An 11748-nucleotide genomic window follows, 5' to 3' on the forward strand; every position below is an offset into this window, starting at 1 on the left:
TGGAATTTATATAAAAAAAAAACAAACTCACCATGTGGCAGGATTTCAAAATAGGAAGGTTTCCATAAAACTCTGTCCCTCCTCAGTTCATCTCATAACAAAAGCAACAATTGATGCTACGTTTATGAATAAGTCCCAGCTTATTAGGGAGATGGTGTCACACTTCCTCATTTTCTCCACTATATTAGTATGTAGTTTATCTTGGCATGTTATCCCTACTTCAGTTAAGGTTACCTCCTGCTTTCTCTTATCACAGACAAATGACTCTGGTCTGCTACTGTGTATCCTCACACTAGTTCCTCCTTCAGCGTCCTGCCCAGCTACTATTGCTCTTTCATTCTCCCTTATATCCTGTATATTCGGTGTTATCTTATCTGTTTCCTTCTCTTAAAGCCTGACTCATTTATCAAGCATAGGTGCAACCATCTGACCAATTCACTATGTCTTTTAGTGAAATTGTTCCTTACCATTTCAATGTTGAAATAAATTTTATCATTATTACATTTATTTCTCCATTATAGTTGTGGTAGTATATTACTTTTTTAAAGTTATAACTATAGGTAGGTCTTATTATTTATGAATTTTATTTCGGGACCTATTTAAAAGAATTTTTAATTTTTTTTAATTTTTGGCGGTGTTGGGTCTTCGTTGCTGCGCGTGGGCTTTCTCTAGTTGCAGTGAGCGGAGGCTACTCTTAGTTGCGGTGCGCGGGCTTCTCATTGCGGTGGCTTCTCTTGTTGTGGAGCATGGGCTCTAGGCGCGCGGGCTCAGTAGTTGTGGCTCGTGGGCTCTAGAGCGCAGGCTCATTAGTTGTGCCACAGGGGCTTAGTTGCTCCGCAGCATGTGGGATTCTCCCAGACCAGGGATCGAACCTGTGTCAAGGTATCTCTTTGCATGTGTTGATAAGCATTGGAAGAAGAAGATCTGGTAGGGAGAGGAAGACAGGTTAGAACTAGAGATGACAGTTTATCAACCCTCTAAATTTAAGGATGTCTGAGCCAGGGACCAGGGATACTACTAGGATTTTCCATGACTTAGTACTACTTTCTCAGTAAACAGAGCTGTGACTCGGCCCTGGATGATTACATGTGACAGAAATTCCTCCAAGCTGACAATACAGAGGACACTTTCTGTGGTTTCAGAGTTGATGCAGAGTGTCTTCTATTTTTATCTTCCTTAGATCATCTGAGTCAGTTTCTAGGAAGGTAGGCAGCTGGACACGCATTCTTTTTTTTTTTTTTTTCTGCAGTATGCAGGCCTCTCACTGTTGTGGCCTCTCCCGTTGCGGAGCACAGGCTCCGGACACGCAGGCTTAGCGGCCATGGCTCACGGGCCCAGCCACTCTGTGGCATGTGGGATCTTCCCGGACCGGGGCACAAACCCGTGTCCCCTGCATCAGCAGGTGGACTCTCAACCACTGCACCAGTAGGGAAGCCCCTGGACATCCATTCTTTTGCCTCTCTCTTTCCCAGTATTCTCCCAACAGATCCAGATTTTGTGTGTGCAGGGCAAATTCCCAAACAACTGCATCCAAAGAGTTTCAGATCTCTTCCAAACCCAAATTAACAGATTTTTAGAGCACTTTAACTATTCTTCTATTATTTTTTCATTAAAATGCTATGCATAAGCAAAAGGAGGTGAGTCCTAAAGTGAGATATTTGTAAGTGGTGTGATGGTGGGCACACCAATGAATAGCTTTAAACCTTAGATTCCTCAGTGCTAAAATAGGAATATTAAAGCTTACCTTGCAAATAAGTTATGGGAAGCAACTTCTACAATGTCAGGGATGTAGTGGGTATCCAACAAATAGTAGATGTCATTACCAAAATGATCTGTGACAGTACTTAATTTTCACTGAAAGATTTGTGGCACTAGATGAAAACAGATATTTGGTAAAACCATCTTAAAAACAGAAGAGTCCTGGGACTTCCCTGGCGGTCCAGTGGTTAAGCCGCCACACTTCCACTGCAGCTGAGACGGGTTCAATCCCTGGTCGGGGACCTAAGATCCCACATTGTCAAACCCAGTGGCTTTCAATTTTTTTTTTCTTATCATGACTCACAATAAATAATACACTTATATCATAATATATTTCATGCATGAAAACTAAAATAAATACTACATGGAACATTCCTACTCTTACTACATGTGAAGGATGCTGATGTTTTCTATTCTATGCATTCTTTTTAAAAAAATGTGTTTAGAAGGAAGTCTGCCTAATTCATTGACGTCAGAGGAAGTCAAGCAGCCACGGACAACTCAAAAGGAAGTTATTGCTCGCCAGAGGCTTAACATGAATGTAAACCCCAACCTTAGCTACATTCACTGGGTTTTACTACCAGAATAAAAGTTCTAAATCATACTTTACAACTGCTTGTCATATAACATTTGAGCAAGCTTGGAGGAGTCCCATTGACAGGGACTTGTCTCTGGCTGAGTCATTAAACATGGCATATGCCCCAACATCTCTATTTGCATCCACCAGGAGAGTGTTAGTGATTTTTCTGTTTTAAGCAGTGAAGGATTTGCCTTTGCATTCAAGGTGATTTCTGAGCCCTCTAATTGCCAATAGGTTTGGTGCGATAAGTACGCACTTAGTGAAGTCACATTATAAAATGAGTTGCTCAAATATTTAATCAGCTGTGCATAAAGCCCAGCCACATGGTTCCTTCTGTATAGCATTCTATCCACTATGGCGAGGAGTTGCTATGGGTTACAGCTCTCCTGTCAAACATGAAAAAGCTGGATTTGGGAGGCGAGTTCCAGCAATGGCTTCTTCTTATCTGAAGAAAGATTCGCAGGTAAGACTCTTGGGCCAAGAGTACAAAAGTCATGGATTCTTGTCACACATATCCTTAATAGTTTTCTGGGAATCATCAGTTTCTTCCTCAGCTTCATTCATTCAGAGGGAAGAGCATATATTCTGCACCAAGCATGTGCTGAGAGCTTACATAAAGGTTAAAATAATTTCTCCAAGGATATCTAGTCAGCCAGTGAAAGAACTGAGATTCTAAGTCTGTCTTGCTTATTTTGAGTCCCCATTATGTGGCCAGGCATTGTTGGGGAACATGCAATATAAAAAGAACTTTTGAAGGACCTTGAAAGTCTAGTGGAGGAGGAGGTAGGTCCATAAACACACTGACATGGACTAAAAAAAGAGCTCTCATGAATGGAATGAGCAAAGTAGTGTGGGAGATCAAAAGGCTGAATGACTAATTCTGTCGTGAGTTTTTGTGCTCTCTCTCTTTCTCTCTGTCTCTCTCTATTTATATATAGGGATTCTGGGTGTCGTGGGAGGTTTGAGAAGCAAGATTAATAAAAATTACAAGCCAGGGTTTCCCTGGTGGCGCAGTGGTTAAGAGTCCGCCTGCCGATGCAGGGGACACGGGTTCGTGCCCCGGTCCGGGAAGATCCCTCATGCTGCGGAGCGGCTGGGCCCGTGAGCCATGGCCGCTGAGCCTGCGCGTCTGGAGCCTGTGCTCCACAACGGGAGAGGCCCGCGTACCAAAAAAAAAAAAAAAAAAAGTGAAAAATTACAAGCCAGACTCCTATTGAATATGAACTTTATTTTTTAGTAATGAAATCCTAGTATTTCCGAGCCTTGCCTCATAAGAAGGGCCCTCCCAACTCAAACATTCTACGTATTAAATGTGACTCGAAATAGATGGGTCACTGGGTTAAGGTTTATGAACCTATTTTGCTATAAAGAGACTGGCTTGTCTTGCCCTTGGCTGGGCTCATTCTTTACCCTTAAAGGTTAAGAAGCTGGATGTCTTCCCCTTTTTAAGAGAATCAGATTCAGTTTTTTATTCACACAGTGTTGCAATCTCTTGGACACTTTTAATACTTTATCAGACCTCACACCTACATCTCTTTCCCAAAAGTTTCAACAAAAGACTAATTGAATATCATGAATTCTGACTGAGTCTCATGCCCATCCCAGAGCCAAAGGTGGTGGCCAGGAGGTCTTGGATATGGGACAGGTGCTCCAACCCTGAATTTTGGAGGTAGGTCCCATTCCACTATACAGACTAATAAAGGGAGAAGAGAGGAAAGACCAAAAATACTGTCACTAGACATAGGGTGAATAGATGTTGGGCTACCCTAAAATAACTGCCATGAGTATAGAAGAACCTACCCAGGAATTGTAGAAATCTTGGGGAGGGCATTATATTTTTTAACAAAGCCTGGAATAGGAATTTGAGCTAAGTCTTACAGAGATCTTAAGAGGCAGGGGAATATCATCTAATACGTAGTTTGCATCGGGGAAAAGAATGAGATAAGAGTAGATCTACCGTGAAGCTAATGAAGCTTAAACTTTCATATTTGACAGCAATCCTAAAAATGTTATATGACACTACCATTAATGAACCATGACGCTGAAACAAACTTTTCTAAGCCATCAGTAATAAAATATTTAAATCACCCATACTAAAGGAAAGACTATCTTTCTTTCCTCACTATAAAAAATTTACACTGTTAAATTATTGTAATATAAAGAGGTGATCAAATAGTATGTAGGCTAAGACATGGGGAAAGTACTTTCAAGGTGTGTCAGATGTTGATTAAATAAAATGTGCTGTTTACCCGGATTTTGTGATGTTTGTGGTATTTGTCAGGTCTTTCCAGTTTGTAATTTGTGATGACTTTTCTCATTCTAATTAAATGTTCACATTAGTACTTATGTATTTGTAATTATTGTTCATTTTCCTAAAGAGAGCACCAAAATCGTGTAAGCTACAGATCCCACAGGACCTGCATCTATTCCTGGATTCTTCCTTCGGCAGGGCCCAGAGGGTGGCTCAGAGCTGCAAGCTCACTTCCAGGTGTCTCAACAATTTCTGGCCAGACATCCTCACACCACAAACCCAAGGAGGAGAAAGTGTCTGTGGCCCTGCATTCCCAGCTTAATTCCCAAGGTCACTCTTCTTGGACAAGTGTAATTGCCCTCCCTCCCCTTGAACCAACCATCATATGGGGAAGGGATACGTTGACTGGTTTAAGCCAATCACAGCCCATTCCTGGGTTGGGGGTGAAGTCAATCCCACCCAAACCACACAAATAAGAATAGAGACAGAGGGGTAATTTTCCAAAGGAACTAGGTGTCCTGGTATCAGGGAGGAAGGGACTAAATGCTGGACAGAAAGCAGTAAGTATCCCAGAGCTGGGACTTTCCGTGGGAGTGAAATTTAAGAGGGCACCAAAAATTCAGCAAGTTAAATAATATTTTAATGCACTATTTTTTTTTTTTTTTTTGCGGTAGGCGGGCCTCTCACTGTTGTGGCCTCTCCCGTTGCAGAGCACAGGCTCCGGACGCGCAGGCTCAGCGGCCATGGCTCACGGGCCCAGCCGCTCCGCAGGATGAGGGATCTTCCCGGACTGGGGCACGAACCTGTGTCCCTTACATTGGCACGCGGACTCTCAGCCACTGCGCCACCAGAGAAGCCCTAATGCACTGTTTTTAAAAACTGAACTAGCAAACTGCAGCCTGAAAGCTGGTTGCCTTTTTCTAAAAAATATGGAACTCTTCACAAATTTGTGTGTCATCCTTGCACAGGGGCCAGGCTAACCTTCTCTGTATTGTTTCAATCTGAGTATATGTGCTGCCAAAGTGAGCACCTGGCTGCCTGTTTTTATTAGTGGCTGGGCTACCTCCTTTGGGAGTTAGGCTCTGCCTCACGACTGCCTGCAAAATCGTTGATGTTTAAGAAGAAACTGTCTGGTCCCTGAGGCTTCTTGGAACCCAGGAATTGTGAGATGCTCTTTTCCTATGACAACTCTAAATTGGCCTCCTGATTCAGAGAGGTGTGGGAAAGCAGAGGATGCCCCATTTCCCTAACAATTAAGATCAAACTCCATATTAACAGCACAAGCCATTCAGTAGATTTTGAAGAAAGAATGCTGGGAGGCCTTGGATTCAAGCTAAGCCTCTGCCTAATATCTCTAGCCCCTCACTCAGGCTCCTCCACCCCAAGCTGACGAGGGCAGGCTCAGCCAGCTTGCTGGCAATACGACGTGAAATCTGCTGGGAACAAATGGAGGAAGAGGCAGACCCTATCCACTTTGCTGCCAGACCAAGGCAGGCCTTCCTATTCTGTGTGGGCATGTTATGGCTTCAGTTACTGAGCCAGGCTTTATCCTCTGTGACAGCTCATAAAAAATCAACACAGTCTTCAATGCTATCAGAAGCCTGTGCCTAGAAACAGCTAGTGTTGATGAAAGGGAGAAAGGCATCTTTCCTTCTAATCGCATGTGTGACTAGAAAGCCAGTATTTCATTAACAGGACCACAGGTAACCAGTAGAAGTGACTAGTAACCACAGGGAAGCCAAACATGTCACTTTAAATAACAATCTCTATTTACTTCTAAGAAACACATTCCTGGAAACGTCAATAAGAGCCATTTGTCAGCTCTATGACCCTGGCGAGTCAACTGGACACTTAACATTTGGGTGCTCGGTCTCTCCAGGTGTGAGGTGAAGGACAGGACTTGAGTGATCATCTCTGAGGTCCTTTCCAGCTCTGGCATGCTACAGTCCTACCAGATGGGGGGTCATTTCCCTTCCCTCCCTTCCCAAGCAGTGGTAGGCAGCCCCATAACAGCTGTGGCGCCAGAGGACCAGGGCAGGAAACATGGTCAGGGCATAAAACCTGTATATACTGGCAAGTAGGACTGATGTGCTAAATAAATTTGCACTGTCACCTACTATTAGAACTTAGTTTAAAATAATCTCAGGGGGACTTCTCTGGTGGCGCAGTGGATAATACTCCACGTTCCCAATGCAGGGGGCCCAGGTTCGATCCCTGGTCAGGGAACTAGATTCCACATGCATATGCCGCAACTAAGAATTCACATGCCACAACTAAGGAACCCATGTGCTGCAACTAAGGAGCTGGTGAGCTGCAACTAAGACCCGGTGCAACCAACTAAATAAATAATAAAAAGTATAAAATAAAATAATCTCAGGAATGTATTACATTCCCAAATAATTTTTTCTCTACACACTTGTGATAGTTTGGGTCCTCTGAGAAGCAGATGCCAAGAGGGGAGGGAAACACCTGTGAGGGAAAAGGAGCAGGGGGAACTGGGGGAGGTGGAGAGAACCTCCAGGACCCAATGCAGGTCTGTCAGCTGGGAAGGGAGAGGGGGACACAGAAAGGCTGGGGAGGAAGGGTCTCAAACCTACAGCACCATTCTAAGAATGTTTCAGATAGACTGAATTCATTTTCTTAGGGCTGCCAGAACAAAACACCGTGGACTGGGTGGCTTAAAGAATGGAAATTTTCCCACAGTTCTGGAGGCTACAAGTCTGAGATCGAGGTGTTGGCAGGATTGGTTTTATTCCGAGGGCTTTCTTCTTGGCTTGTAGATAGCTGTCCTCTCCCTGTGTCTGCACTTCATCTTCCGTCTGTATAGTCCTGTACCCTAATCTCCTCTTCTGATAAGAACACCAGTCATATTTGGTTAGGGCCCACCATCATGATCTCATTTTAATTTAATTACCTCTTAACAAGTCACATTCTGAGGTACTGGGGTTAGGACTTCAACACATGAATTTGGGGGGACACAATTCACTCTGCAACAGACAGGTAGGGTGTCCTCAAGCCAAAGTTGCCCATTAGAGGAGCCATGCTTCTCACAGCCACGGGACTCCATGAATATCCCCGCCATGTTCTGTCCTTGGCTGGAAGCAGCCCACAGGAAGCTTGGCCTTGTGCAAACACCATGGTGGATTCAAAGAGGCTGCAGCTGGGGCCATCAGTTAAATATCCCCCTGCTGGCAGGAGATCTGTGGCGCATTTCCATGGTCACCACGACCTTCAATCTTCATTTACTAAATTGCTCAAGAAAAATAAATTGACCACCTATTAGGTACTAGGTGAGTGAGTCTCAACCCTGATTACATGACAACAAAATTAGCAGTGGAGATTTTGTTTTCCAGTACATTTTTCTGGGCCCCATCTCTGCAGGGGGTCACTGAGCTTGAGAGCAGGTGTGCCACGGGCTTGGGTGGGGAGGGTGGTGAATGTACAGCCTTTGCCCACTAGGAGCTCCGGGCCAGTGGATGAAAGTGACATCTTTAAAAGCTTCCTGCACAGAATAGCAGCCACATTACCATGCCCTGGTTAAATCAGTAACTAGAATCAGCTGGATGCAAGAAAGACTTGTTATGACTTATCAATCAGTAACAAATATAAAGTCCCACGAGGATAAGTTCAGCCACTCACGCTCATCCTGCTTTCTCCCTCAGTTCTCCTTTGCCGGGAGCTTAATCTATACTTCTTCCAGCTGAAACCAGGAGAAATGACTCAACTCAGATTGCCGTGTGATTCCCTGCAAAGGCGAAACCCCAGTACCAACATGTTCATTCCTACAGTGCGTCCCCAGCTGCCCTCCAGCTTCATCTGGTGGCTACCATCTTGGCCGTGTTCACACATCTCCAATGTCATGGAAGCACATTCCCCTCCTATTTACAGCAAAGGGAAGAAAGGCTACAGGCTCTAGCCTCTGCCTTGACGTGGAACGTGAAGGAAACACCAGGCTTTTCAGTCCCGTTTTGCCTTTTACCAGGCAGATCCCTTGGAGCAAATTATTTGCTCTCTCAACATCTCAATTTCTTCACCTGTAATTTGGAAGTAATAGTAACTACCTTGCAAAGTTGTTGTTGTGAGGATTAAAGAGATCACACAGGTAAGAATGTCTCCTACCACAGTGAGTTCATAGTTGGTACTTTATGAATAATACTGAGCCCCCCACCCCAATCATCAGAAAATTATTTTCTCTAGAGTTAGAACAAAAATTCTCTTGTCAAAACCACTGGGGAAATCAGAAAACTCCAGTTTCCACTGTTCTTGAAATTATCCCCTTTTTACCCCATTTATATAGCTGGGAGATTTCACAGCAGCCAAAACCTACTCTCTGGGAAGGTCCTAATGTTGATCTTTTCAACCTCATGTGAATTTCTACTTCTCTGGACATTCCTTCCAGAAGCATGGCAATGATAACTATTCAGCCTCATCAGAGAAAAGAAAGGCTTTACCTCTTGGTAAAGAAAACCACATCAATAGCAAGGACCTTTCTGGTGGCCTCAGATCACACCAGATAGGTGTCCCCCTCATACAAGGGTGGCCGCAGCTGGAATGGCAGTAGAAATAGGAAGGGTCATCACCCCAGGGGACTGCAAACATTTCCAGTAGGAAACATCTCTCTTCTTTCAAACTAAATCGTACCCTAGATACTGATATTTGTGAAACAGAAATGTATCCTATTTCATTAATATAAAAAATTTCAGTGAAAATGTATAACCTTTGCTCATTATAACCCAAAAATGTATGAACAGGAGACTGTGTTGAAATTAGGACATTAGATGACAGTTACATTTTCTATCATCTTCAGTAACTTGTTGTTTGGGTTGCTCAGTATCAAGGAAACCCTGCTGCACACTGTTAATGGTCCCAGGCTCTTAACAGCTCTTCTGGCAATCTTGGGAGACCCTTTGAGAAAACTGTCCCTAAAGCTTGAAGACATAAATACCTATATAGCAAAAAGCACCCAGAAAGCACAATCATTGCTTAAATTATCTATAACATAATATTTTCCCATTGCCACATGTTTGCAATTCACTAGTTATCCCACAAGTGAGAATTACTCTGTAATGATGCATCTGAGCTCGGCCCAGCCTTGAATCCAGCATGGTCCATGGGGCTGTGCTAAGACACATACATAGCCTTGACTTTCACACAAGACCAGTGAGGAGTGGCTGGTCAATATACAATTCCAGATCAGTACACATCGACAAGAGATTTAAATATATGCACAGCCGAGGGGACTTCCCTGGTGGAGCAGTGGTTAAGGATCCACCTGCCAATGCAGGAGACACGGGTTCAATCCCTGGTCCGGGAAGATCCCACATGCCGCAGAGCAACTAAGCCCATGCACCACAACTACTGAGCCTGTGCTCTAGAGTGCACGAGCTACAACTACTGAGCCTGCACACCACAGCTACTGAACCCCACGCGCCTAGAGCCCATGCTCTGCAACAAGAGAAGCCACCGCAATGGGAAGCCCGTGCACCACAGGGAAAAGTAGCCCCCCTGCTAGCAGCAACTAGAGAAAGTCCGTGCGCAGCAACAAAGACCCAACACAGCCAAAAAATATATATATATATATGTATATATAAAAATATATGCACAGCGGAGATGTTCCAACAAGATTTTTCCAAGGCCACAGAAGAAGTTCACATGGAACTATAAATTAATGTGCTCATACCTCCTATGGTTAAAATTACAATAAATCTGTTTGATTGTTGTCTTTTATTACTGTTTAAAGGCACTTTAATTTTTTAATGAAATTTGACTCAAGAGTTTGCAGAAGCATCTCTGCAGGACCCCAATCCCGGCCCAAGCTGAGCCCAATACAGTTGGAGGAACCAGGCCCAGAGAAGCGCAGGGTGTTGCCCGGCTCACACAGCCCATTAGTGGCACAACTACGACGAGAACCTGAAATTTCAGCCTCCTTGGCGGTCAGTGCTCTTAGCACGACACCAGAGTCCTGGGAGGCTCCCTGTGTCCCACAGTAAGGCCAGCGGTAGATAACAGCATATAGCCAAGCGTGAAATCCTTTCCCACAGGGGAGAGAAAATTCTCGAAATGACCAGTGGCTTTTATGACTCAGCCTGTGCTGTGGAGTATTGGAAAAAGCATGGTTTGTTTGGTTTTTTTTTTTTTTGCGGTACGCGGGCCTCTCACTGCTGTGGCCTCTCCCGTTGCGGAGCACAGGCTCCAGACGCGCAGGCTCAGTAGCCGTGGCTCACGGGTACAGCCGCTCCGCGGCATGTGGGATCTTCCCGGACCGGGGCACGAACCCGTGTCCCCTACATCGGCAGGCGGACTCTCAACCACTGCGCCACCAGAGAAGCCCTGGTTTAGTTTTTGAGAAAGAGAGGGAGCCAAGCTACATCACGCCAAGGTGTGGTCATGCTGGGTCTGCGCTGGGCCCCTCAGTAAATGTGGGGAGGGGATGCAAACACTGTGGACTGGAGCGGAAGGTGGGGGGTGGGGGCGGGCTTTGAGTTTGGGCCAACAGAAGGGCAAGCCCAGGAGGCCTGGGGCAGCAATCTCTCCATCTGCCAGACAGTTGCAACAGCTATTCTAAGCACTGGCCTGAGGCCAGCCTTGATTGATTTCAGCAATAAAATAACATGTTCCAAAGCTCATCTGTTTTGGACCATAAATGACAAAGAGAGCTATTACAGAATGTCACATTTGTCCCTCTGTTTGGGACACATCTCTGTATTAATACTTGTTTGGCCTCTACAAGTGATTCATGTGGGGCAGCAGAATGACTAAGTCACTGTCAGAATAATTTACTCACATCTCTCTCATCATTATTGTACGTTCTCTCCTGGAGCCAAACATTATTCATGTGTCTCTTTGACCATGTGAATATGAATGTCACCAATGGGCTCTGGTTTCTCTCGGCTGAGCTGAGACATGATAAACATGAGAATAAAATGCAAAGTGTTTCCAACAATGATTATGAAGCCCTGTGGTTAAAGGGTCAACCTACATTTTCTAATCATGGAACAAAGGAACGATCACCAAACTTGGAATTAATAAAGAAATTCCACCTCTGTCCACACCTCAACTATTTCAAAGGCCTTTCTAGTGCTGCCTCAGCAAAGCCAATTTTCCCTCCTACACACAGGCATCTTCTCACTGCCCCAGGCTCAGGAAGCAACTGGGCATC

General features: G+C 44.6%; 1 non-coding gene across 1 annotated transcript; it reads right to left on the minus strand.

Moving 5' to 3' along the window:
* Positions 1-5512: 5512 nt before the first annotated feature.
* On the minus strand, positions 5513-5619 carry LOC117311253 (U6 spliceosomal RNA). The gene has a single exon (XR_004525478.1). It is a non-coding gene; the product is annotated as a U6 spliceosomal RNA (small nuclear RNA).
* Positions 5620-11748: the final 6129 nt, after the last annotated feature.

The sequence above is a fragment of the Tursiops truncatus genome, chromosome 2 (assembly GCF_011762595.2).
Source record: "Tursiops truncatus isolate mTurTru1 chromosome 2, mTurTru1.mat.Y, whole genome shotgun sequence".
NCBI lineage: Eukaryota > Metazoa > Chordata > Mammalia > Artiodactyla > Delphinidae > Tursiops > Tursiops truncatus.